Below are 25,313 nucleotides of genomic sequence, written 5' to 3' on the forward strand. Positions count from 1 at the left end.
CCAAGTGTAGCCCATGACCAATCTGGAAAATCCTCACACATCCGACTCATTTCCAGAGCAGTGGGATCAAATAAAGTGATCTATACTAGACTCTTGTGCCCAGACCATTGGGTTTGGACATCACCGCCACCAAGACTGGTTCGATGAAAATGATGCTCAAATGGGCGGCACAGTGGCGCAGTGGTTAGCACTGCAGCCTCACAGCTCCAGGGACCCGGGTTCGATTCTGGGTCCTGCCTGTGTGTAATTTGCAAGTTCTCCCTGTGACTGCGTGGGTTTTCGCCGGGTGCTCCGGTTTCCTCCCACAGCCAAAGACTTGCAGGTGATAGGTAAATTGGCCATTGTAAATTGCCCCTAGTATAGGTAGGTGGTGGGGAATATGAGATTACTGTAGGGTTAGTATAAATGGGTGGTTGTTGGTCGGCACAGACTCGATGGGCCGAAGGGCCTGGTTCAGTGCTGTATCGCTAAATAAATAAATAAATAAATAAATATGCAAATTCCTGGAACAAAAGCGAGCAGTCTTCATTGCCTGGCAGAACAACCCAAGGTCATAACGTAAGAAGGCAGCATACCAACAGCTCAAGGCTGATGCTCAAAGACAAAGCCACTCCTCTAGTACTACACTGAAGTGCAAGCTAGAATACATACTTATGTCTTCTGATTGGAGAGATTCAAATAAGGAATTTCAGGAAAAACGGGCAAGGATCTTGGGAAGTGATAGCACATTCAAGGACTTTGAAGAAGAAAGGAAGGTTGGAGATAGGGAGGTCGTCTGCAAGGCACAAGGGGTGTTTTTTTTAAAAAGAGGGATAATGGGGAATTACCTGATGAGGGGAACCATTTAAAATATCTGCCAGTATGGAGTTCTGGAAGCAAAATTAGACAGTCAGCATTTTAGTGGGACTGGATCAAAAGAGACGAGCAAAATACTGCGGATGCTGGAAATCTGAAATAAAAACAAGAAATGCTGAAACCACTCAGCAGGTCTGGCAGCATCTGTGGAAAGAGAAGCAGAGTTAACGTTTCGGGTCAGTGACCCTTCTTCGGAACTAGGTAGACACTTTATCAAACAGTTCCGAAGAAGGGTCACTGACCCGAAACATTAACTCTGCTTCTCTTTCCACAGATTCTGCCAGACCTGCTGAGTGGTTCCAGCATTTCTTGTTTTTATTTCAAAAGAGAGGAGGTTAGCTCAGAGTGGGGATGAGGGGAGGTGGGAGAGGAACTGGAGAGAGACAGTGAATTCAACACCACTAGTAGCTGAGACTATTGAAGAACATCTTTTGAGTGGAAGCATCTCTGTAATATGAATATAATAAGGCACACCTGACTACTTAAAATGCCAATGTTTCTGCACATGGGTTCCGCCAGGGCAACTCAGCACCTGACCTCATTACAGCTTTGGTCCAAACATGGATAAAAGAGCTGAACTTCAGAGGTAGGCTGAGAGTGACTGCCCTTGACATCAAGGCAGCATTTGACCGAGTATGGCATCAAGGAAGCCTTGCAAAACTGAAGTCAATGGGAATTGGGGGAAAACTCTCGCTGGTTGATGTCATGCCTAGCACAAAGAAAGATGGTTGTGGTTGCTGGAGATCAATCATCTCAGTCCCAGGACATCACTGCAGGAGTTCCTCAGGGTAGTGTCCTCGGCACAACCATCTTCTGCTACTTCATCAATGACCTTCCGTCCATCATAAGATCAAAAGTGAGGATGTTTGCTGATAATTGCACAATGTTCAGCACCATTCGCGACTCCTCAGATTCTGAAGCAGCCTGTGTCCATATGCAACAAGACCTGGGCAACATCCAGGCTTGGACTGATAAATGGCAAATAACATTCGTGCCACACAAGTGCCAGGCAATAACCATCTCAATCAAGAAAGAATCTAACCATCTCCCCTTGATGTTCAATGGCATTACCATCACTGAATCCCCCACCATCAACATCCTGGGGGTCACCATTGACCAGAAATTGAACTGGACCAGCCAGATAAATGCTGTGGCTACAAGAGCAGATCAGAGACTGGGAATTCTGCGGCGAGTAACTCACCGCCTGTCTCCCCAATGCCTGTCCACCATCTACAAGGCACAAGTCAGGAGTGTGATGGGATACTCTCCACTTGACTCGATGGATGCAGCTCCAACACTCAAGAAGCTCGATACCATTCAGGACAAAGCAGCCCACTTGATTGGCACCTCATCCACCACTTTCAACATTCACTCTCTGGACCACTGACGCACAGTGGCATCAGTGTGTACCATCTACAAGATGCACTGCAGCAACTCACCAAGGCTCCATCGACAGCACCTTCTAAATCCGTGACGTCTGGAAGGGCATGGGAACACCACCACCTACAAGTTCCCCTCCAAGTCACACAACATCCTGACTTGGAACTATATCGTCATTCCTTCACTATCTCTGGGTCAAAATCCTGGAACTCCCTTCCTAACAGGACTGTTGGTGTACCTACACCCCAAGGACTGCAGCGGTTCAAGAAGGCAGCTCACCACCACCTTCTCAAGGGCAAATAGGGATGAGCAGTAAATGCTGGCATAGTCAGCGATGCCCACATTCCCCGAATGAATAAACAAAACTAAAAGAACACAATATGTCTGACATATGTGCTGCAGCATTCCCTTACTGCAAAATATTGTCAGGTTCATATTAGACATGTAACTAGGTAATCCTTAATTGTGTCATCTAGATCGATAGCCAAAAATGATAATAAGAACATACGAGAAAGGAGGAGTAGGCCATTTGGCCCCTCAAGCCTGTTCCATCATTCAATAAGATCATGGCTGATCTGATTGTGGCCTTCACTCCACTTTCCTGCCTGCCCTCATAACCCTTGTAGAGCAAAAAATCTGTCTAGATCAGCCTTGAATACATTCAATGACCCAACCCCCATTGCTGTCTGGGGAAGGGAATTCCAAAGATTAACGAACCTCTGAGAGAAGAAATTTCTCTTCATCTCCATCTTAAATTGGAAAACCCTTATTTCGAAACTGTTCCCCCAGTTCTAAATTCCTCAACGAGGGGAAACATTCTCTCAGCATCTACCCTGTCAAGCCCCCTCAGAATTGTATGTGTTTCAGTAAGTTCACCTCTCATTCTTCTAAACTCCAATGAGTATAGGCCCAAGCTGCTCAACCTTTTCTCATAAGGCAATCCTTTCATCTCGGTGAGCCTTCTCTGAACTGTCTCCAATGCAAGTATATCCCTCCTTAAGTAAGGAAACCAATACTGTATGTACACAGTACTCCAGGTGCGGTCTCACCAATGTCCTATATAATTGTAGCAAGATTTCCCTACTTTTCTATTCGATCCCCCTTGCAATAAAGGCCAACATTCCATTTGCCTTCCTAATTACTTATTGTACCTACATGCCAACCTTCTGTAATTCATGTACGAGGACACCCAGATCGCTCTGTACCGCAGCTTTCTGCAGTCTATCTTCATTTCAACAATATTCTGCTTTTGTATTCTTCCCGCTTTGGGCTATAATGGGAATAACTAACTCCACCATTTATACTGGGCATTGTACTTCACTCTATTGTATACTCAAAATTTGAGCACTTTTTGCCTTTTGTTGTTGACATTCATAGAACCTAGAACATAGAATAGTACAGCACAGTACAGGCCCTTCGGCCCATGATGTTGTGCCGAACCTTTAACCTACTCTAAGATCAAACTAACTACCTACCCTTCATTCAAGTTTGCAGACGACACTAAGATTGGTGGAGTAGCAGATAGTGAAGGGGACTGTCAGAGAATACAGCAGAATATAGATAGATTGGAGAGTTGGGCAGAGAAATGGCAGATGGAGTTCAATCAGGGTAAATGCGAGGTGATGCATTTTGGAAGATCCAATTCAAGAGTGAACTATACAGTAAATGGAAAAGTCCTGGGGAAAATTGATGTACAGAGAGATTTGGGTGTTCAGGTCCATTGTTCCCTGAAGGCGGCAACGCAGGTAAATAGAGTGGTCAAGAAGGCATACGGCATGCTTTCCTTCAGCGGACGGGGTATTGAGCACAAGCGTTGGCAGGTCATGTTACAGTTGTATAGGACTTTGGTTCGGCCACATTTGGAATACTGCGTGCAGTTCTGGTCGCCACATTACCAAAAGGATGTGGATGCTTTGGAGAGGGTGCAGAGGAGGTTCACCAGGATGTTGCCTGGTATGGAGGGCACTAGCTATGAAGAGAGGTTGAGTAGATTAGGATTATTTTCATTAGAAAGGCGGAGGTTGAGGGGGGACCTGATTCAGGTGTACAAAATCATGAGAGGTATAGACAGGGTGGGTAGCAAGAAGCTTTTTCCCAGAGTGGGGGATTCAAATACTAGGGGTCACGAGTTCAAAGTGAGAGGGGAAAAGTTTAGGGGGGATATGCGTGGAAAGTTCTTTACACAGAGGGTGGTGGGTGCCTGGAACGCGTTGCCAGCGGAGGTGGTAGATGCGAACACGATAGCGTCTTTTAAGATGCATCTGGACAGATACATGAATGGGCAGGAAGCAAAGAGATACAGACCCTTAGAAAATAGGCGACATATTTAGGTAGAGGATCTGGATCGGCGCAGGCTTGGAGGGCCGAAGGGCCTGCTCCTGTGCTGTAATTTTCTTTGTTCTTTGTTTGTTCATTCTACTATCATCCATGTACCTATCCAAGAGTCGCTTAAATGCCCCTAATGTATCTGCTTCTACTACCACCGCTGGCAGCGCATTCACGCACCCACCACTCTCTGTGTAAAGAACCTACCTCTGACATCTCCCCTAAACCTTCCTCCAATCACCTTAAAATTATGCCCCCTGGTGATAGCCCTTTCCGCCCTGGGAAAAAGTCTCTGGCTATCCACTCTATCTATGCCTCTCATCATCTTGTACCCCTCTATCAAGTCACCTCTCATCCTTCTTCGCTCCAATGAGAAAAGCCCTAGCTCCCTCAATCTTTCTTCGGAGGACATGCCCTCCAGTCCAGGCAGCATCCTGGTAAATCTCCTCTGCACCCTCTCTAAAGCTTCCACATCCTTCCTATAATGAGGTGACCAGAACTGAACACAATATTCCAAGTGTTGTCGAACCAGGGCCTTATAGAGCTGCAGCATAACCTCGCGGGTCTTAAACTCAATCCCCCTGTTAATGAAAGCCAACACACTATACACCTTCTTAACAACCCTATCAACTTGGGTGGCAACTTTGAGCGATCTATGGACATGGACCCCAAGATCCCTCTGTTCCTCCACACTACCAAGAATCCAGTCTTTAAGCCTGTATTCCACATTCAAATTCGACCTTCCAAAATGAATCACTTCCCACTTTTCCAGGTTGAACTCCATCTGCCACTTCTCAGCCCAGCTCTGCATCCTGTCAATGTCCCGTTGCAACCTACAACAGCCTTCCACACTACCCACAACTCCAGCAACCTTCGTGTCATCGGCAAACTTGCTAACCCAGCCTTCCACTTCCTCATCCAAGTCATTTATAAAAATCACAAAGAGCAGAGGTCCCAGAACAGATCCTTGTGGAACACCACCGGTCACCGAGCTCCATGCTGAATACTTTCCAGCTACTACCACCCTCTGACTTCCATGGGCCAGCCAATTTTGTATCCAGACAGCCAACTTTCCTTGAATCCCATGCCTCCTTACTTTCTGAATGAGCCTACCATGGGGAACCTTATCAAACGCCTTACTAAAATCCATATGCACCACATCCACTGCTCTTCCTTCATCAATGTGTTTTGTCACATCTTCAAAGAATTCAGTAAGGTTTGTGAGGCATGACCTGCCCCTCAAAAAGCCATGCTGACTGTCTCTAATCAAACCATGCTTTTCCAAATAATCATAAATCCTGTCTCTCAGAATCCTCTCCAATAATTTGCCCACTACCAACGTAAGACTGACTGGTCTATAATTCCCAGGGTTATCCCTATTCCCTTTCTTGAACAAGGGAACAACATTTGCCGCCCTCCAACCAACTGGTACTACTCCAGTGGACAGTGAAGACGCAAAGATTATCGCCAAAGGCGCAGCAATCTCTTCCTTCATTTCCCGTAATATCCTTGGGTATATCCCGTCTGGCCCCGGGGACTTATCTGTCCTCATATCATTCAAAATTTCCAGCACATCCTCCCTCTTAACCTCAACCTGTTCGAGCATATCAGCCTGTTCCACGCTGTCCTCACAAACGTCCAGGTCCCTCTCACTAGTGAATACTGAAGCAAAGTATTTATTAAGGACCTCCCCTACCTCCTCCGACTCCAGGCACAAGTTCCCTCCACTATCCCTGATCGGCCCTACCCTCGCTCTGGCCATCCTCTTGTTCCTCACATAAGTGTAGAACGCCTTGGGATTTTCCTTAATCGTACCCGCCAAGACTTTTTCATGTCCCCTTCTAGCTCTCCTAAGTCCATTCTTCAGTTCCTTCCTGGCTACCTTGTAACCCTCTAGAGCCCTGTCTGATCCTTGCTTCCTCAACCTTAAGTAAGCTTCCTTCTTCCTCTTGACTAGCTGTTCCACATCGCTTGTCATTCCTTCACCCTACCATCCTTTCCCTGCCTCATCGGGACAAACCTATCCAGCAGTCGCAGCAAGTGCTCCCTAAACAACCTCCACATTTCTGTCGTGCATTTCCCTGAGAACATCTGTTCCCAACTTATGCTCCCCAGTTCCTGCCTAACAGCATTGTAATTCCCCCTCCCCCAATTAAATATTTTCCCATCCCGCCTGCTCCTGTCCTTCTTCATGACTATAGTAAAGGTCAGGGAGCTGTGATCACTATCACCGAAATGCTCTCCCACCGATAGATCTGCCACCTGGCCTGGTTCGTTGCCAAGCACCAAGTCCAACATAGTCTCCCCTCCAGTCGGCCTATCTACATATTGAGTTAGGAAACCTTCCTGGACACACCTGACAAAAACTGCTCCATCCAAACTATTTGCACTAAGGAGGTTCCAATCAATATGAGGGAAGTTGAAGTCACCCATGACAACAACCCTGTTACTTCTGCACCTTTCCAAAATCTGCCTCCCAATCTGTTCCTCTGTTGCCATTGGGGGGGTCTATAGAAAATTCCCAACAAAGTGACTGCTCCTTTCCTATTTCTGACTTCCACCCATAATGACTCAGTAGACAAACCCTCCTCGACGACCTCCCTTTCTGCAGCTGTGATACTATCCCTGATTAGCAATGCCACTCCCCTACCTCTTTTACCTCCCTCCCTATTCCTTTTGAAACATCTAAACCCCGGAACATCCAACATCCATTCCTGCCCTGTGACATCCACATCTCCGTAATGGCCACAACATCATAGCTCCAAGTACTGATCCATGCTCTAAGATCATCACCCTTATTCCTGACACTTCTTGCGTTAAAATAGACACACTTCAACCCATCATACTGGCTGCAACTTTGCCCTGTCAACTGTCTAATCTTCCTCACAGACTCTCTGCACTCGGTATCTGCCTGTTCAACAGTTACCCCACCCACTGATCCGTAGCTCCGGTTCCCATCCCCCTGCCAAAATAGTTTAAACCCTCCCGAAGAGCTCTAGCAAACCTCCCGCCCAGGATATTGGTGCCCTTCCAGTTCAGATACAACCTGTCCTTCTTGTACAGGTCCCACCTTCTCCAGAAGGTATCCCAATGATCTACATATCTGAATCCCTCCCTCCTGCACCAGTTCTGTAGCCACGTGTTCAGCTGCACTCGCTCCCTGTTTCTAGCCTCACTAGCACGTGGCACCGGTAACAATCCTGTGAATACTACTCTGCTCGTCCTGCCTTTCAGCTTCCAACCTAACTCCCTGTATTCGCTTTTCAGGTCCTCATCCCTTTTCCTAGCTATGTCATTGGTACTGATATGTACCACGACCTCTGGCTGCTCCCCCTCCCCCTTAAGAATCCTGTAGACTCGATCCGAGACATCCCTGACCCTGGCACCCGGGAGGCAACATACCATCCGTGAGTCTCGTTCGCGACCACAGAATCTCCTGTCTGTTCCTCTAACCACTGAATCTCCGATCACTATCGCTCTCCTATTCTCCCCCCTTCCCTTCTGAGCCACTGGGCCAGGCTCAGTGCCAGAGATCTGGCCAATGTGGCTTTCCCCTGGTAGGTCCCCCCCAACAACCGTATCCAAAACAGTATACTTATTATTGAGGGGCACGACCACAGGGGATCCCTGCACTGTGTGCCTATTCCCTTTCCCTCCCCTGACGGTCACCCAGCTACCTTTATCCTGTAACTTAGGTGTCACTACTTCCCGATAACTGTTCTCTATCACCACCTCAGCATCCTGAATGATCCAAAGTTCATCCAGCTCCAGCTCCAGTTCCCTAACGCGGTCTGCGAGGAGCTGGAGTTGGGTGCACTTCTCACAAGTCAGCAGGGACACCAGTGGTGACCCTCACCACCCACATCCTGCAAGAGGAGCATGCAACTGCCCTAGCTTCCATCCCCTCTGCACTAAATTGACAACAGAGATTTAAAAAAAAGGAAAACCTTACCTTACCAAACCCTCCACACAAGAGGCCTTTTTTTTTGGTTAGAGGAGGAGGATGGGTGGGAGACACTACACGTGTCGTGTTTTGGGTTTCGCCACTGCCCAAATATATAAGTTTACTTACCCAGCAGTCCCCCTGTCCGCCGAAACAAAAGGTAAGTTATTTTAAACTGAAACTCACCTTCCCAGCTGACACCTTGCTCACACTATCGCTGCTTCAGAAAAAGCTGCTGAAACAAAAGGTAAGTTATTTTAAACTGAAACTCACCTTCCCAGCTGACACCTCGCTCGCACTATACTGCTTCAGAAAAAGCTGCTGAAACAAAAGGTAAGTTATTTTAAACTGAAACTCACCTTCCCAGCTGACACCTCGCTCGCACTATCGCTGCTTCAGAAAAAGCAGGGTCTGTTGAGCAACATTTGGAATTCCACGGCCTCTTAGCTTCAAATGCTGACCTAAAGTATCACCTTGTTGACAAAAAAGTTTGCATAGTTTATCAACACTTGGCGGAGGAGTCTGCCTTTCATTTTCACTCTCACTCACTTCCCTCTGCAGAATATTCTGCACCCTCTCCGTGATGCTCTTTACCCTGGCACCAGGGAACCATGTGGAACTCATGATGACAGAAATGCCTGCTTGTCTGTCCCCCGGACCGTGGAACCTCCTATAATGACTGCATTTTTACTCTGCCGTTCCCTTCTGTGCAGTCCCTTGCCCATTGGTGCCATGGTCTGGACAGCATACCTTTCAAGGTGTCTTCACTCCCAGCAGTCTCCACTGCTGAGCACAGCAGCATACAGTTGACATTAAAGTAAGGAATCAGACTGGATGGATCTGAGCTCCTCTCATAGCACAATGTTACCCTCTCTGCTGCTGAACCATGGTTCTTCCTATTTTCCAGCCTTGTCTTAGAGCAAGAGCATAAGAAGGCATGAAAACAAGAAAGTGCTGTTAAGCCGATGGGTGCACAGGTGCAAAATATCCTTATTGGGTGCTCCACCCATCCATTTATTATTTTCCGATCCCCTAAAACTTGTCTGTCTTGTCGATCTCGACTGATACTTCTGGCGATGGAATATACATGTTGTAACTCGCTCTCAGGAAGACTCCCCTACATGTCGAACTGATGAAGTCTTTTCCTTCGACGACCTGCAAATCTTTGCAAAGTATTTCCATTTTGAATATGAGTTACACTTTTGCTCTTGAGCTGGACATGGCATTGTAACTTGATAAGGATTTCTGCAATTTGAGCACAGTTTAGCAGGTAACTGACCATGATGGGGCACATTTTGATGAGGTTGCTGAGGTTTTCTTGGCCTTAACCCTTGTACTGAAGCTAGTTGGGAAAGCTGTGTCTGCAATCCTGAGCCGAAGGGTGCATGTGTGTATAACCTCTTCAAATATAACAAGGCAGATTCGACCTGGACAGCTAGAGTTATGGCTTTTTCCAAGGTTAAATCATCATCCCCCATGAGGGCACGTTCCCTAATTTGTGGAATTGAAGCCTTTTCAATTAATTGGTGGAGAATCAATTTGTTGGTTAGTTTGCCAAATTTACATGTAGGTGCCAATTGCTGCAATGCTGTCAAGTATTGACTCACCATGTCTGTGGGATTTCTGGTGGAATGCGTATCGCTTAATCATCACGTTTTTCTTCGGCCCGAAGTATTTTTCGAGAGCACTCACTGCTGCATCGAATGTAAACTTATCTTCTGAGAGCTGCTCAGAGACACGCTGTCCTTCTGCCCCTAAGCAATGCTTTCTTATGGTTAGCTGCTATATCTGAGCTATCCATCCCCAAAGTGAGCAAGTAGGGCTTGAACCCCGGGTCTCACATTGAATGCAGACCTTCATAGATTTTAATCCCTGGATTGTTCATTGACTTGCCACTTTATTTGCCAGGTTGTGAATCTTTGGAATTCTCTACCCCAGAGGGCTGTGGAAGCTCAGTCATTGAGTATGTTTAAAGCAGAGATTGACAGATTTCTGAATACCAATGACATAAATGGAAATGTGAATAGTGTGCGAAAAAAGGCATTGAAGTAGATGATCAGCCCTGATCGTATTGAATGGCGGAGCAGGCTCGATGGGCTGAATGACCTACTCCTACTCCTGTGTTCCTATGAAATCCATCACTCCCAATTCAAAGGAGGATTTCCTGGCATCGGCAGGAAAGGTTTGGAACTGGTAACACTAGATTTTGTTCACTCACTTTTGTCGCCAAATTTCTGTTGTGGTTATGCTGGGTTTAATTTCAATATCCGATTTAACTCTGAGCAATGAGGATATCACACTTGTGTCAAATAACCAACTGCTTTATTTAAAGCACATTAAAAAGAACTATAAAAGGTATTACAAATTAGGCAGTGTGTGGCAGCAGCCTGTGTTCTGTGAGACTGATTCAAAATGTCCCCCAGAAGCTTCGTGAAATCTCCCACAATTCCACTTCTCTCTAGCTCCACCTGGAGGTTTAAGCAATCAAAACTGATCAGTCAAACACTACACACAGTTTCACCTGGAAGGAGAGTTTGGGCCCGTGGACGGTTGCAAGGAAGGTTGTGAAAGGTTAGGTGATGCATCTCCTGCACTTGCTTGGGAAGGTGCCATGGGAAGGGGAGGCTTTTTAAAAAAATTTACTCGTGGAATGTGGGCGTCACTGGCTAGGCCAGCATTTATTGCTCATCCCTAATTGCCCTTGAGAAGGTGGTGGTGAGCTGCCTTCTTGAACTGCTGCAGTCCATGTGAGGTAGGTACACCCACAGTGCTGTTAGGAAGGGGTTCCAGGATTTTGACCCAGCGACAGTAAAGGAACGGCGATGTAGTTCCAAGTCAGGATGGTGTGTGACTTGGACGGGAACTTGCAGGTGGTGATGTTCCTATGCATCTGCTGCTCTTGTCCTTCGAGGTGGTAAAGGTCGTGGGTTTGGAAGGTGCTGTCTAAGGAGCTTTGGTGCATTGCTGCAGTGCATCTTGTAGATGGTACACACTGCTGCCACTGTGCGTCGGTGGTGGAGGGAGTGAATGTTTGTGGATGGTGTGCCAATCAAGCAGGCTGCTTTGTTCTGGATGGTGTCGAGCTGTGATGACAGTGACTGAAGAGTGGAACAGGGTGTCGTTGAGTGAACGGTTCCTTCGGAAGTCTGAAAGGGGAGGGGAAGGGAAGATGTATTTGGTGGTGGCATCACACAGGAAGTGGCAGAAACTGCAGAGAATGATCCGAGGAATGTGGAAACTGATGGAGTGGCAGATAAGGACAATGGAAACCCTATTGTGATTCTGGGAGCAAAGGTAAGGGGTGTGAACAGAATAACTGGAAATGGGATGGACATGGTTAACTTTGTTAACAACAGTGGGGGGACATCCTCGGTTGAGAAAAATGGAAACATATCGAATGCACTAGTATGGAAGGGGACATCATCAGAACAAATATGACGGAGATGGAGGAACTGGGAAAACAGGAAGCCGGGGTGCGAGGATGTGACATCAAAGTAGCTGTTGAAGTCAGTGACCTTATAGTCATCAACAACCTATCCACAGAAATAGAGATAGAGAAGTCGAGGAAGGGAGGGGAAGAGTTGGAAATGGACCATATGAAGGCGAGGGAAGGGTGAAAATTGGGAAAAAAGTTGATGAAAGTTTCCAGTTTGGGGCGAGAGCAGGAACGACACTGATATAGTCATCAATGTACCAGAAAAAAGACATGTGGGAGAGGACCTGAGTAGGATTGGAACAATTAATTTTCACATTTCCCATTAAAAAGGCACGCATTGTTAGCATCCATATGGCTTCCCATGAAAACACCTTTTAGTTGGATGAAAAGAGTAGAATAAAAGGAGACATTGTTCAATATAAGAACAGGTTCAGATAGACGAAGGAGGGTGGTGGTGGATGGAGACTGTTTGGGTCTCCGTTCAAGGAAGAAGCAGAGGGCCCTTAGGCTGTCCTGGTGAAGGATCCAGGTATATAGATTTGGATGCCTATGGTGAAAAGGAGAACGCTAAGGCCTGGAAACTAGAAACTTAAAGTGGTGGAGGGTGTTGGTAGAATCGCAAATGTAGATTGGAAGAAATTGGACAAGAGCATGAAAAAAAGAATCGAGACAGGAAGAAATCAATTCAGTGGGGTAGGAACAGGCTGAAACAATGGGTCCACCAGGGCAATCCTATTTGTGGATTTTGGGAATGTAGAAGCAGGCTGTACGGGGTTGGGGGAATATAAGATTGGAGGCCATGGAGGGAGTCAGGCCAGTGACAGTCTGGGAATCAATGGCTTGATGTTTGGTGCTGGGGTCATGGTCTGGGGGAGGTGGAGCAGGAGCCAAAGAACAATACAGCACAGAAACAGGCCATTCGGCCCTCCAAGCCTGCGCCAATCATGATGCCTGTCTAAACTAAAACCTTCTGCATTTCCGGGGTCCGTATCCCTCTATTCCCATCTTATTCATGTATTTGTCAAGATGCCTCTTAAACGTCACTATCGTACCTGCTTTCACCACCTCCCCCAGCAGCAAGTTCCAGGCATTCACCACCCTCTGTGTAAAGAACTTGCCTCGCACATCCCCTCTAAATTTTGCCCCTCGCATCTTAAACCTGTATCCCCTAGTAACTGACTCCTCCACCCTGGGGAAAAGCTTCTGATTATCCACTCTGTCCATGCCACTCATAACTTTGTAAACCTCTATCATGTCGCCCCTCCACCTTCGTCGTTCCATGGAAAACAATCCGAGTTTATCCAACCTCTCCTCACAGCTAATACCCTCCAGACCAGGCCTGGTAAACCTCTTCTGTACCCTCTCCAAAGCCTCCACATCCTTCTGGTAGTGTGGTGACCAGAATTGTACGCAATATTCCAAGTGTGGCCTAACTAAGGTTCTCTACAGCTGCAGCATGACTTGCCAATTTTTATACACTATGCCCCGACTGATGAAGGCAAGCATGCCGTATGCCTTCTTGACGACCTTATCCACCTGCGTTTGCCACTTTCAGTGACCTGTGGACCTGTACGCCCAGATCTCTCTGCCTGTCAATACTCCTAAGGGTTCTGCCATTTATTGTGTACTTCCCACCTGTATTAGATCTTCCAAAATGCATTACCTCACATTTGCCCGGATTAAACTCCATCTGCCATTTCTCCGCCCAAGTCTCCTACCGATCTATATCCTGCTGTATCCTCTGACAATCCTCATCACTATCCGCAACTCCACCAACCTTTGTGTCGTCCGTAAACTTACTAAGCAGACCAGCTACATTTTCTTCCAAATCATTTATATATACCACAAACAGTAACAGTCCCAGCACTGATCCCTGTGGAACACCACTAGTCACAGCCCTCCATTCAGAAAAGCACCCTTCCACTGCTACCCTTTGTCTTCGATGACCAAGCCAGTTCTGTATCCAGCCTGCCAGCTCACCTCTGATCCCGTGTGACTTCACCTTTTGTAGCAGTCTGCCATGAGGGACCTTGTCAAAGGCTTTACTGAAGTCCATGTAGACAACATCCACTGCCCTTCCTTCATCAATCGTCTTCGTCACTTCCTCAAAAAACTCAATCAAGTTTTTGAGACACGACAACATGCTGCCTCTCGCTAATAAGTTCATTTGTTTCCAAATGGGAGTAAATCCTGTCCAGAAGAATCCTCTCCAATAATTTCTCTACCACTGACGTAAAGCTCACTGGCCTATAATTTCCTGGATTATCCTTGCTATCCTTCTTAAACAAAGGAACAACATTGGCTATTCTCCAGTCCTCTGGGACCTCACCTGTAGCCAATGAGGATACAAAGATTTCAGTCAAGGCCCCAGCAATTTCCTCTCTTGCCTCCCTCAGTATTCTGGGGTGGATCCCATCAGGCCCTGGGGACTTATCTACCTTAATGTTTTTCAAGACGCCCACCACCTCCTCCTTTTTGATATCGACATGACCCAGACTATCTACACTCCTTTCCCTAGACTCATCATCCACCAAGTCCTTCTCTTTGGTGAATACTGATGCAAAGTACTCATTTAGTACCTTGCCCATTTCCTCTGGCTCCACGCATAGATTCCCTCCTCTGTCCTTGAGTGGGCCAACCCTTTCCCTGGCTACCCTCTTGCTCTTTATATACGTATAAAAAGCCTTGGGATTCTCCTTAATCCTGTTTGCCAATGACTTTTCATGACCCCTTTTAGCCCACCTGACTCCTTGCTTAAGTTCCTTCCTATTTTCTTTATATTCCTCACGGGCTTCGTCTGTTCCCAGCCTTCTAACCCTTACGAATGCTTCCTTTTTCTTTTTGACTAGGCTCACAATATCCCTTGTTATCCAAGGTTCCCGAAACTTTCCAAACTTATCCTTCATCCTCACAGCAACATGCCGGTAGGTATTCAGCATCCGCATGGTGGAGGCCGGTTCACCAAATAACACTGGCACCTTTGTCAGCAGGTTTAATGACAATGTAAGAGTTTGACCTGAGAGAATGGAGAGCTGCAAGTTCGGAGGGACAAAAACAGAAAATGCTGGAAATACTCAGCAGGTCTTGGAGCATCTGTGGAGAAAGAGAGTTAACATTTCAGGTCGATGGCCTTTCATCAGAACAGTCCAGAGGGAGATCGGTTAGAGTGAGTGAGGGGAGTAGAAAATTTGAAATGGCTAATGTCACTCTGACAGTTCCAGTGAAAAGATCTAGAGAGGGTGAGAGGGCAGAGAGAGAGGTCCAGCTGGAGTGAGATTTCTGAAGATGGAAGGAAAAGTCTGCTATGCGGGGGAAAGACTCCTTGCCAACAAAGTGGGCACAGAGACGAAGCTGATGGAAGAAGAGCTCAGCATCATGTCGCGCTCAAAATTCCTTGAGGTGGGGACATACGGGTATGAAGCTGAGGCCTTTGCGAATGTGTATTCTCCAGCTCACTAAAGCTAATGATTATATTTGAAGAGATAGTTACAGTGCAGCTGGCCAGCAACAAAATGTTCAGGGTCAGAGAGTGGAAGGTTGGGGTGGATCGTGAAAACACAGCAAAGGGTGAAATTGAAAGGAGGGACTGGCTTAGAGGAAAGTGAAGGAAAAATGGATTTGGAAGGACATTGGTATCCAAGATTTGTTTAAGTATGTGATCCCTGGCACCTGAAAAGAAAAACATTTTTTTTTTTATTGAAGTACAAAGGATAAAATGAAAATTGTGGACCTGGACAGCTTTGAGAGAGAGTATGTTAGTGATGCTGGAGAGGTTAAGAGTGTGCATGTGACACCGCAAAGCGGTAGGCATGGATCTCAGGCTGCAGCAAGAGCAATGATTCAAGGAATGCTGAATATTTTGAAGATATCTGTAATCATGGGTGGATCTGAAACATGAAGTGTGGAATGTCAGTTGGAGTGACAACTATAATCTGTATACTGTTTTAGTACATTTATTAGTTCAACATTAACCTATGATGAGGACACGCGTTTGTACTATGCTGGCCAGCTGCACTGTAACTATCTCTTCAATTATAGTCATTAGCTTCAGTGAGCTGGAGAATACACATTCGTCTGTACTTACACTTGTACTGATTGAATCTATCTCAGGTCATTCACATGAATTCACTGAACCCCTTTTATAATAATAGGATACATCTGTTCAAAGACCATACAAATATCCGATAATTCTATGGCATCCATCATCCCAAGATAATGAGGAGGGCCATTTTCCTCAACCTAACTCATTCACCTGGAAAAATCTGTAGTGCCCATTGCAGCATACTATTGCATCTCAAATGACACCATGGCCTTTGTCTTTATGACTTTACCTGAAAGTCCATCTAAAGGCTGACATAAGCCTTAAATTTACTTAATATTTTATACACTTCTACAAGGTTCCAGTTAGTAACTTTCAAGGCTGCTGAGCTCAAGATTCATGGTCTTTTCTTGTACGAAAATATGAATTAAAAAAGAAACATTCTTGGGATGTGGGCACCACTGGCAGGGCTGGCATTTACGTGTCCATCCCTTATTTCCCTGGATACAACCGAATGGCTTGATAGGCCGCTTTAGAGGGTAGTTAATAGTCAACCGTCTTGGTATGGGACAGTAGTCACACATAGGCCAGACCACGTAAACATGACAGGTTTTCGTCCCTAAAGGTCGAGTGAACTAGTTGAGTTATGACAATTTGACAGCTTCATGGTTGTTTTTACTGTTAATAACTTTTATACTGTTGTTGAGGATGAATGTTGTGGCTCTTCCGTGTATTTGAATTCTTCTTTTGCATTTAGTTGACCAACAGTAGAGCAGTTCAGTTTTAGCAGGGCATCATCCAACTTATACTCAATTGATTTAACAATATAGTGTAGTGCTTTATTTGTTTTGTTGACTTCTGTTCCATAGTGACTGGATCTGTGAAGTGATAAACCTACTAACATTGCGTCTCTTTCAAACTCAACATTATTTAGCTCAACACCAGAAACTGTTTATTAACCAAATCTGCCATACCTTACACGTATTGGTGTGGAATTGTGTCTGCTTCTTACATAGGTCCTTTTGTAGGTACTCCTCAGACTCAACTCCCCATCCCCTCCACCCATTCAGTGTCTGCGAATGTGATTCATTTGCATTGAGTTTTTGAATCACAACTGGCATTTAGCTTTTGACTTCATCACCAGGAAAAAGCAAATACATAACTGGCTAGTATAAAAAGAAAAACTTGCATTTATATAGTGCTTTTCACAGCCTATGATATTCCAAAGAGCTTTTCAGTCAATGAAGTATTTTTGAAGTGTAGTCACTGTTATAATGTAGGAAACGCAGCAGCCAATTTGCACACAGCAAGATCCCACTTAACGTCCAGATAATTTGCTTTAGCTGTTGGTTGATGGATAAGTATTGATCAGAACACTGGGGAGCACGCTCATGCTCTTCCTCAAATAATGTTATGCAATCTTTTACATCCATCTGAAAGGGCCTTGGTTTGACATCTCATCTGAAAAACTATTGCTGACAGTACTCTTCCCTCAATACTGCAGCCTAGATTATGTGCCCACTACTCTGGAGTGGAACATAAACCCACAAACTTCTGACTCTGAGCCATTGCAGACACCATAATATAGATTGTTATGATATTCATTGTAGTATGCGTAGGATGGGATTGGGAATAGAAAGAACATCAACAAAGCTCCCCGATTGGCTCACGGAAGTAAACGCATTACTGAGCCATACAGACTGAAAGATCCAAGATGTTACCCCTGATCTGCCTGAATCGTCTGATAACAATCACAGTTGTAACTGTAACATTATCATTGGTGTTACCCCTTTCCTCTCTCTTGAGGTGTGTAGCTTTTAGGAATGCAATATTGACTTTGTTTTGATAATTCTGCTGCTAAGAGAAATGCACAATGAAACACTGATTCCACATGTTTGAATTAGATAAAATCAGCCAACAGGTGCTGAGTAATATGAATCTAAACATCCTGTTCCATTGCCAGTCTTCCCTCAGGTTGCCAACTCTGATTGGAGGCATTCCTGGAGATTTGATGATGTGATATTCTGACCACATGACATTTGATCACATGATTTTATAGCTTTCCTGATACTTTCAGGATTTAATTTAATCCAACAAGGGTGACTTGTTAATGACTACAACAAACTACTATGGGTACAGGTATATGTTGGTTATAAGTGTAGCAGATTTATCAAGTAGTTTACATTTACTGCAAAGAAGGAATACTTAACAAAGATAATAATCACAGTCTGTTCCTCAGAACCTCAGCATTAGCCCTCTGAGTGCCTCTGATGCAGTCTGTCATTCTCTTGCTGTGTTCTGTTGACTGAAGATTCTCTGTTTCCTTCCTCTGGATTTTTCGTGCTGCTTCTCATGTTCAATAGCTGTTCTTTTATCAAAGTGATTACTGACAACGCAGCCGGCAGCTTCTGTTGTCTTTTGTACCCTTTTTCTCCTTTGAGCCGACATAGCAACTGACAATCTCACTCATTCTGTTTAAACATCATTTTTAGAAACTTTGACATTAAATTTATGCTTAATTTTCCGGTGTCACTCTTCCGTTTTCTTGCAACTTCAATATTCCTTATCGAGAAATTTCATACAGTTGTTACATGAGTTACAGCAATGTCTTTTACTCTAGTGATAACAGATCTTAGAAGCTTTAAACTTTCTGTTTTAATTGTAACTTAATTAATGCTCTAAAATAAAAGCAAAATATTGCAAATGCTGGAAACCTGAAATAAAAACAAGAAATGCTGGAAGTACACAGCAGGTCTTTCAGCATCTGTGGAGAGAGAAGCAGAGTTAATGTGACTGACCTGAAACGTTAACTCTGCTTCTCTGTCCACAGATGCTGCCAGATCTGTTGTGTATTTCCAGCATTTCTTGTTTTTATATTATTAATTAATGCTCTGTTTTTCATTGTCTGTTAGTTTCAAACATACCACTGCATTCTTTTCATATTTAACTCAAGGTTTTTTTTTCACATAACCTTGGCTCAGCATCAGGCTTGTTTGTCAATCTCATACCATATTTATCTGAGTTTACACATAGAACATCGAACATAGAACAGTACAGCACAGTACAGGCCCTTTGGCCCACTATGTTGTGCCGACCCTTTAACCTACTCTAAGATCAAACTACCTACATACCCTTCATTCTATTATCATCCATGTACCTATCCAAGAGTCGCTTAAATGCCCCAATGTATCTGCTTCTACTACCACCGCTGGCAGTGCATTCCACGAACCCACCACTCTCTGTGTAAAGAACCTACCTCTGACATCTCCCCTAAACCTTCCTCCAATCACCTTAAAATTATGCCCCCTGGTGATAGCCCTTTCTGCCCTGGGAAAAAGTCTCTGGCTATCCACTCTATCTATGCCTCTCATCATCTTGTACACCTCTATCAAGTCACCTCTCATCCTTCTTCGCTCCAGTGAGAAAAGCCCTAGCTCCCTCAAGCTTTCTTCATAAGACATGCTCTCCAGTCCAGGCAGCATCCTGGTAAATCTCCTTTGCACCCTCTCTAAAGCTTCCACATCCTTCCTATAATGAGGTGACCAGAACTGAACACAATATTCCAAGTGTGGTCCAACCAGGGCTTTATAGAGCTGCAGCATAACCTCATGGCTCTTAAACTCAATCCCCCTGTTAATGAAAGCCAACACCCCATATGCCTTCTTAACAACCCTATCAACTTGAGTGGCAACTTTGAGGGATCTATGGACATGGACCCCAGGATCCCTCTGTTCCTCCACACTGCCAAGAATCCTGTCTTTAAGCCTGTATTCTGCATTCAAATTCGACCTTCCAAAATGAATCACTTCACACTTTTCCAGGTTGAACTCCATCTGCCACTTCTCAGCCCAGCTCTGCATCCTGTCAATGTCTCGTTGCAACCTCCAACAGCCTTCCACACTATCCACAACTCCAGCAACCTTTGTGTCATCGGCAAACTTACTAACCCAGCCTTACACTTCCTCATCCAAGTCATTTATAAAAATCACAAAGAGCAGAGGTCCCAGACAGATCCCTGCGGAACACCACTGGTCACCGAGCTCCAGGCTGAATACTTTTCATCTACTACCACCCTCTGTCTTCTATGGGCCAGCCAATTCTGTATCCAGACAGCCAAATTTCCCTGTATCCCATGCCTCCTTACTTTCTGAATGAGCCTACCATGGGGAACCTTATCAAATGCCTTGCTAAAATCCATATACACCACATCCACTGCTCTTCCTTCATCAATGTGTTTTGTCACATCTTCAAAGAATTCAATAAGGCTTGTGAGGCATGACCTGCCCCTCACAAAGCCATGCTGACTATCTCTAATCGAACTATGCTTTTCCAAATAATCATAAATCCTGTCTCTCAGAATCCTCTCCAATAATTTGCCCACCACCGACGTAAGACTGACTGGTCTGTAATTCCCAGGATTATCCATATTCCCTTTCTTGAACAAGGGAATAACATTTGCCACCCTCCAACCAACTGGTACTACTCCAGTGGACAGTGAGGACGCAAAGATCATCACCAAAGGCGCGGCAATCTCTTCCCTCGCTTCCCGTAATAACCTTGGGTATATCCCGTCTGGCCCCAGGGACTTATCTATTCTCATGTCTTTCAAAATTTCCAGCACATCCTCCTTCTTAACATCAACCTGTTCGAGCATATCAGCCTGTTCCACGCTGTCCTCACAAATGTCCAGGTCCCTCTCACTAGTGAATACTGAAGCAAAGTATTCATATAAGGACCTCCCCTACCTCCTCCGACTCCAGGCACAAGTTCCCTCCACTATCCCTGATCGGCCCTACCCTCACTCTGGCCATCCTCTTGTTCCTCACATAAGTGTAGAACGCCTTGGGATTTTCCTTAATCGTACCCGCCAAGACTTTTTCATGTCCCCTTCTAGCTCTCCTAAGTCCATTCTTCAGTTCCTTCCTGGCTACCATGTAACCCTCTGGAGCCCTGTCTGATCCTTGCTTCCTCAACCTTAAGTAAGCTTCCTTCTTCCTCTTGACTAGCTGTTCCACATCTCTTGTCATCCAAGGTTCCTTCACCCTACCAACCCTTCCTTGCCTCATCGGGACAAACCTATCCAGCAGTCGCAGCAAGTGCTCCCTGAACAACCTCCACATTTCTGTCGTGCATTTCCCTGAGAACATCTGTTCCCAATTTAAGCTCCCCAGTTCCTGCCTAATAGCATTGTAATTCCCCCTCCCCCAATTAAATATTTTCCCATCCCGTAGTTCTTTGTCCTCCTTGTCTCGAGGTGGTCAGTGGTTTGTGAAGCATATTATAGTTACTTTAACAATAGTTTAAAGTATTATTATTTATCATAATCACTTCTAATTAAGCTTATACATTTTAAGATATTACACCGAGCAGTGAATTATCTTATTCCTTATAAAGCTTGGGTTCCCTGTCGTTGAGTATCTTTGTTCATGGTTTCCCACCAGCAACTGTTGTGCTCCAACTTCCATGAACCAGAGAGCCACTCGTGAACAGGCCAAGAGGAAAAACCAAGGTCAGGGAAGAGGCTGGTGCCGTTCATTTGCTGCTGTGAGCAAAATGTAAATAATTGAGAATCTGTGGTTTTGGGGATGGATTACTTACATGTTAAGTAAATTTTGGTAAAAAGTAAATATAAAATTGTAGATTAATTATAAAACTATATATGTGACACATGTCAGTATCAGTAATGTGGAATATCTTATATCAGTTATATCAATTATTGCTTTCGTAAATTTACTGCATTACAGTGGTGGGTGAACTGCTGTCATATGACGACAGCAAATATCATACACTGTAATACCTGCGAACAACACCACATGAGATTTCTGGTGCATTTAAAAATCAGGTTGCATGAGTTAGTTTACCATGGTATATTCAGATTCACATAGAATTTTTCAAAGTCTTGAAATTGTGATATTTGCCATTTTGAGGTTGCATCTGTCTGTGGCACAGGCACACCAGAACTATCCGAGGAGCACAGGAAATAAAGTAACTCAGGGAGTTAAGAATAACTAAATATTCGCGCTTTGATTGTAGAAACAACCTTTGAGTCAACTTTTGGAATGGATTAAGAAGCATACTTCAACAAGCCAGACCAATGCTTCAGCGATGCACCATTTTATAAGAGGGAGGTTTGTGTCGGGGTGGGGCTTGCCAAGCATTGTGAATTTCTGCAAGGGAGATTATTATCATAATTGGTCCTTTGCAAGGAATTTGATGCCACCCAGCAACACAAGCACTATTAGAAATTGCAGTGCTCGGTGACTTATTAATATTTCTTCTCAAGATGCGGGCATCACAGGCAAGGTTAATATTTTTTGGCCATCTCTTGTGGACCTAAGAAGGTGGCAGTGGATCTTATCCTTGCCTGTTGCAGTCCATACAGTGATACTGCTCCCACCATGGTATTAGATAGGGAATTCCAGGATATTGACCTGGTGATGAAGAAGGAATATGGAAATATGTCTAATTCAGGATGGTGTGTCACTTGGAGGGTGTTTTGCTTCTTTATGCAAAAATAATGGTCTGTGTTGCCCCTGATGATGTCCTACACCAACAGTAGAGCTTCACAATACTGGGGCTTACAAGTTCTCTTGTGAGAGTGATTCCACAATTCAGCACTCCCAGAGGGATTACAGAAAGCATATGTCTGAAAATCATGGGAAGTAATTTCCTGAAATCAGGCCGGTGATGTCCACTGTGTTCATATATATATTTCTGTTGTTTAAAGTCCAGTGTCATTTTTATAGTAGTCCCCTTTTTATAAATATTTATTTCAATAGCTTCTTTTGCCATTATTTTATATGGATAATGATACAAAGTCTTATGAGACTTGATATCCATTAAAATTACCAAGGCCAACATTTAGGGATCCAAGGGGAAAAGTTTGTCTTGAGCAGTGGCATAAAATGGGCAGTATCATAACATCCATCTGCTGTATGCCCCACCCGATATTTAATTCCATTGACCACAATCAAAGCCACCCATTTTGTGCCTGATATGATGCCAACATCCCATGAAAGAATAAAAAAACTTATAATCCAGTAATTGCTAAATGTGTTAGAGCCATCAAGTAAGAGAATATCAATACTGTACCACCCTTGCTTTTCATAAGAACATTAGAACATGGAGCAGGAGTAGGCAATTCAGTCCCTCGAGCCTGCTCCGTCATTCAATACGATCATGGCTGATCTCATCTCGGCCTCAACTCCACTTTCCTGCCCATTCCCCATAACCCTTCAACCCTTTACTAATTAAAAATCTGTCTATCTCCTCCTTAAATTTACTCAATGTCCTGGCATCCACCACAGTCCGGGGTAGTGAATTCCACAGACTCAGGACCCTTTGAGAGAAGTAATTTCTCCTCATCTCTGTTTTAAATCTGCTACCCCTTATCCTAAAACTATGACCTCTTGTTCTAGATTGCCCCACCAGAGGAAACATCCTCTCTACGTCTACTTTGTCAATCCCTTTAATCATCCTATATATCTCTATTAGATCGCCTCTCATTCTTCTAAACTCTAGAGACAAACCCCTCATCTCTGGAATCAATCTAGTGAACCTCCTTTGAATTGCCTCCAGTGCAACTACATCCCTCCTCAAGTAAAGGGACCAAAACTGTAGGCAATACTCCAGGTGCGGTCTCACTAATGCCTTGTACAGTTGCAGCAACACTTCCCTACTTTTATACTCTATTCCTTTCGCAATAAATGCCAAAATTCCATTTGCCTTCCTTATTACCTGCTGCACCTGCATACTAATTTTCAGCGATTCATGCACGAGGACACCTCGATCCCTCTGCACCAAAGCACTCTGAAGTTTCTCTCCATTTAGATAATAATTTGCCTTTCTATTCTTCTGACCAAAATGGATAACCTCACACTTATCCACATTAAACTTTGGGTCATTCACCTAACCTATCCATATCCAATTGTAAATTTCTTATTTCTTTATTGCAACTTACTATCCCTCCTATTTTAGTGTCATCTGCAAATTTGGCTTTAGTACCTTCTATCCCTGCATCTAAATCATTAATAGAGATTGTAAATAGTTGGGGACCGTGGACCGAACCCTGTGGCACCCCACTAGTTATATCTTGCCAACCAGAAAAGGACCCATTTATCCTGACCCTCTGGTTTCTGTTGGTTAGCCAATCCTCTATCCAAGCTAATAAATTGCCCCTAACCCCATGTGATCTTACCTTGTGTATTAACCTTTTTGTGCGGCACCTTATCAAATGCCTTCTGGAAGTCCAGATATTCTACATCTGCAGGATCCCCATTATTCACTTTACTTGTTACATCTTCGAAGAACTCTAACAAATTAGTCAAACATGATTTACCCTTCATAAAACCATGCTGACTCTGATGGATTGCGTTTTGACTTTCTAAATGTCCTGTTATTACTTCCTTAATAATATATTCTAACAATTTCCCAACGACAGATGTTAAACTAATTGGTCTATAGTTTCCTACTTTCTGCCTCCCTCCTTTTTTGAATAAGGGTGTTATATTAAAATTTTTCCAATCCACTGGAACCTTTCCCGCATCCAGGGAATTTTGGAATATTATAACCAATGGATCCACCATCTCCGCTGCCACTTCCTTTAAGACCTTGTCATTGGATCGACAGGCTGTTCTCATCTAAAGTGTCATGTTAGCTAACTCATTTTAAGTGAGTTCATTCAATGATAGTAAGGCAAAAGCAAAGTTTTGTTTATTCACAGTTTCATCATTCAAATAATGTAAAGTCCTTAAAAAAGTCAAGTGAACATGATTTGGGGAAATGAGTATGCAGCACTTGAGCTCAAACATCCTGAAACAAATACATTATCTGGTCATGATCAGATTGCTGTTCGTGGAACCGTGCTGTGCACAAATTGGCTGCCACATTTCCTGTAATATAACAATGACTACACATCAGAAAGTACTTAATTAACTGAAAATGTTTTGGAATGTCCTGAGGTTGTGAAAGATAAATGTAAATGTTTTCTCCCCCTGGGTCAAATTCAAAGTCCGTTACAATTTGCCACCTTATATGCTTTCTGAGTATAAATCACTAATCTAAATGTCATTATAAGGCTTTCATTACTGCTGTACACAACAGGACGTATATATGACCAATGGATAAAGTTATGATATTGATTGACATGGGATGACTTCACATCATAATTCTATTTTCATAAAAATTCCCATATATTTTATCTTCTTCATTTTAGGACACTGGGCCCACTTCATTTAAGCCCCACATAGTACCATGTATGTGTTTGTCCATAGTAGGTAGGATGACAATACAGGTAACTATCTTATCCTGGGGCCTAGCTCCAGTAGACACAGGAA

This window comes from Heterodontus francisci, chromosome 13, assembly GCF_036365525.1.
Source record: "Heterodontus francisci isolate sHetFra1 chromosome 13, sHetFra1.hap1, whole genome shotgun sequence".
NCBI lineage: Eukaryota > Metazoa > Chordata > Chondrichthyes > Heterodontiformes > Heterodontidae > Heterodontus > Heterodontus francisci.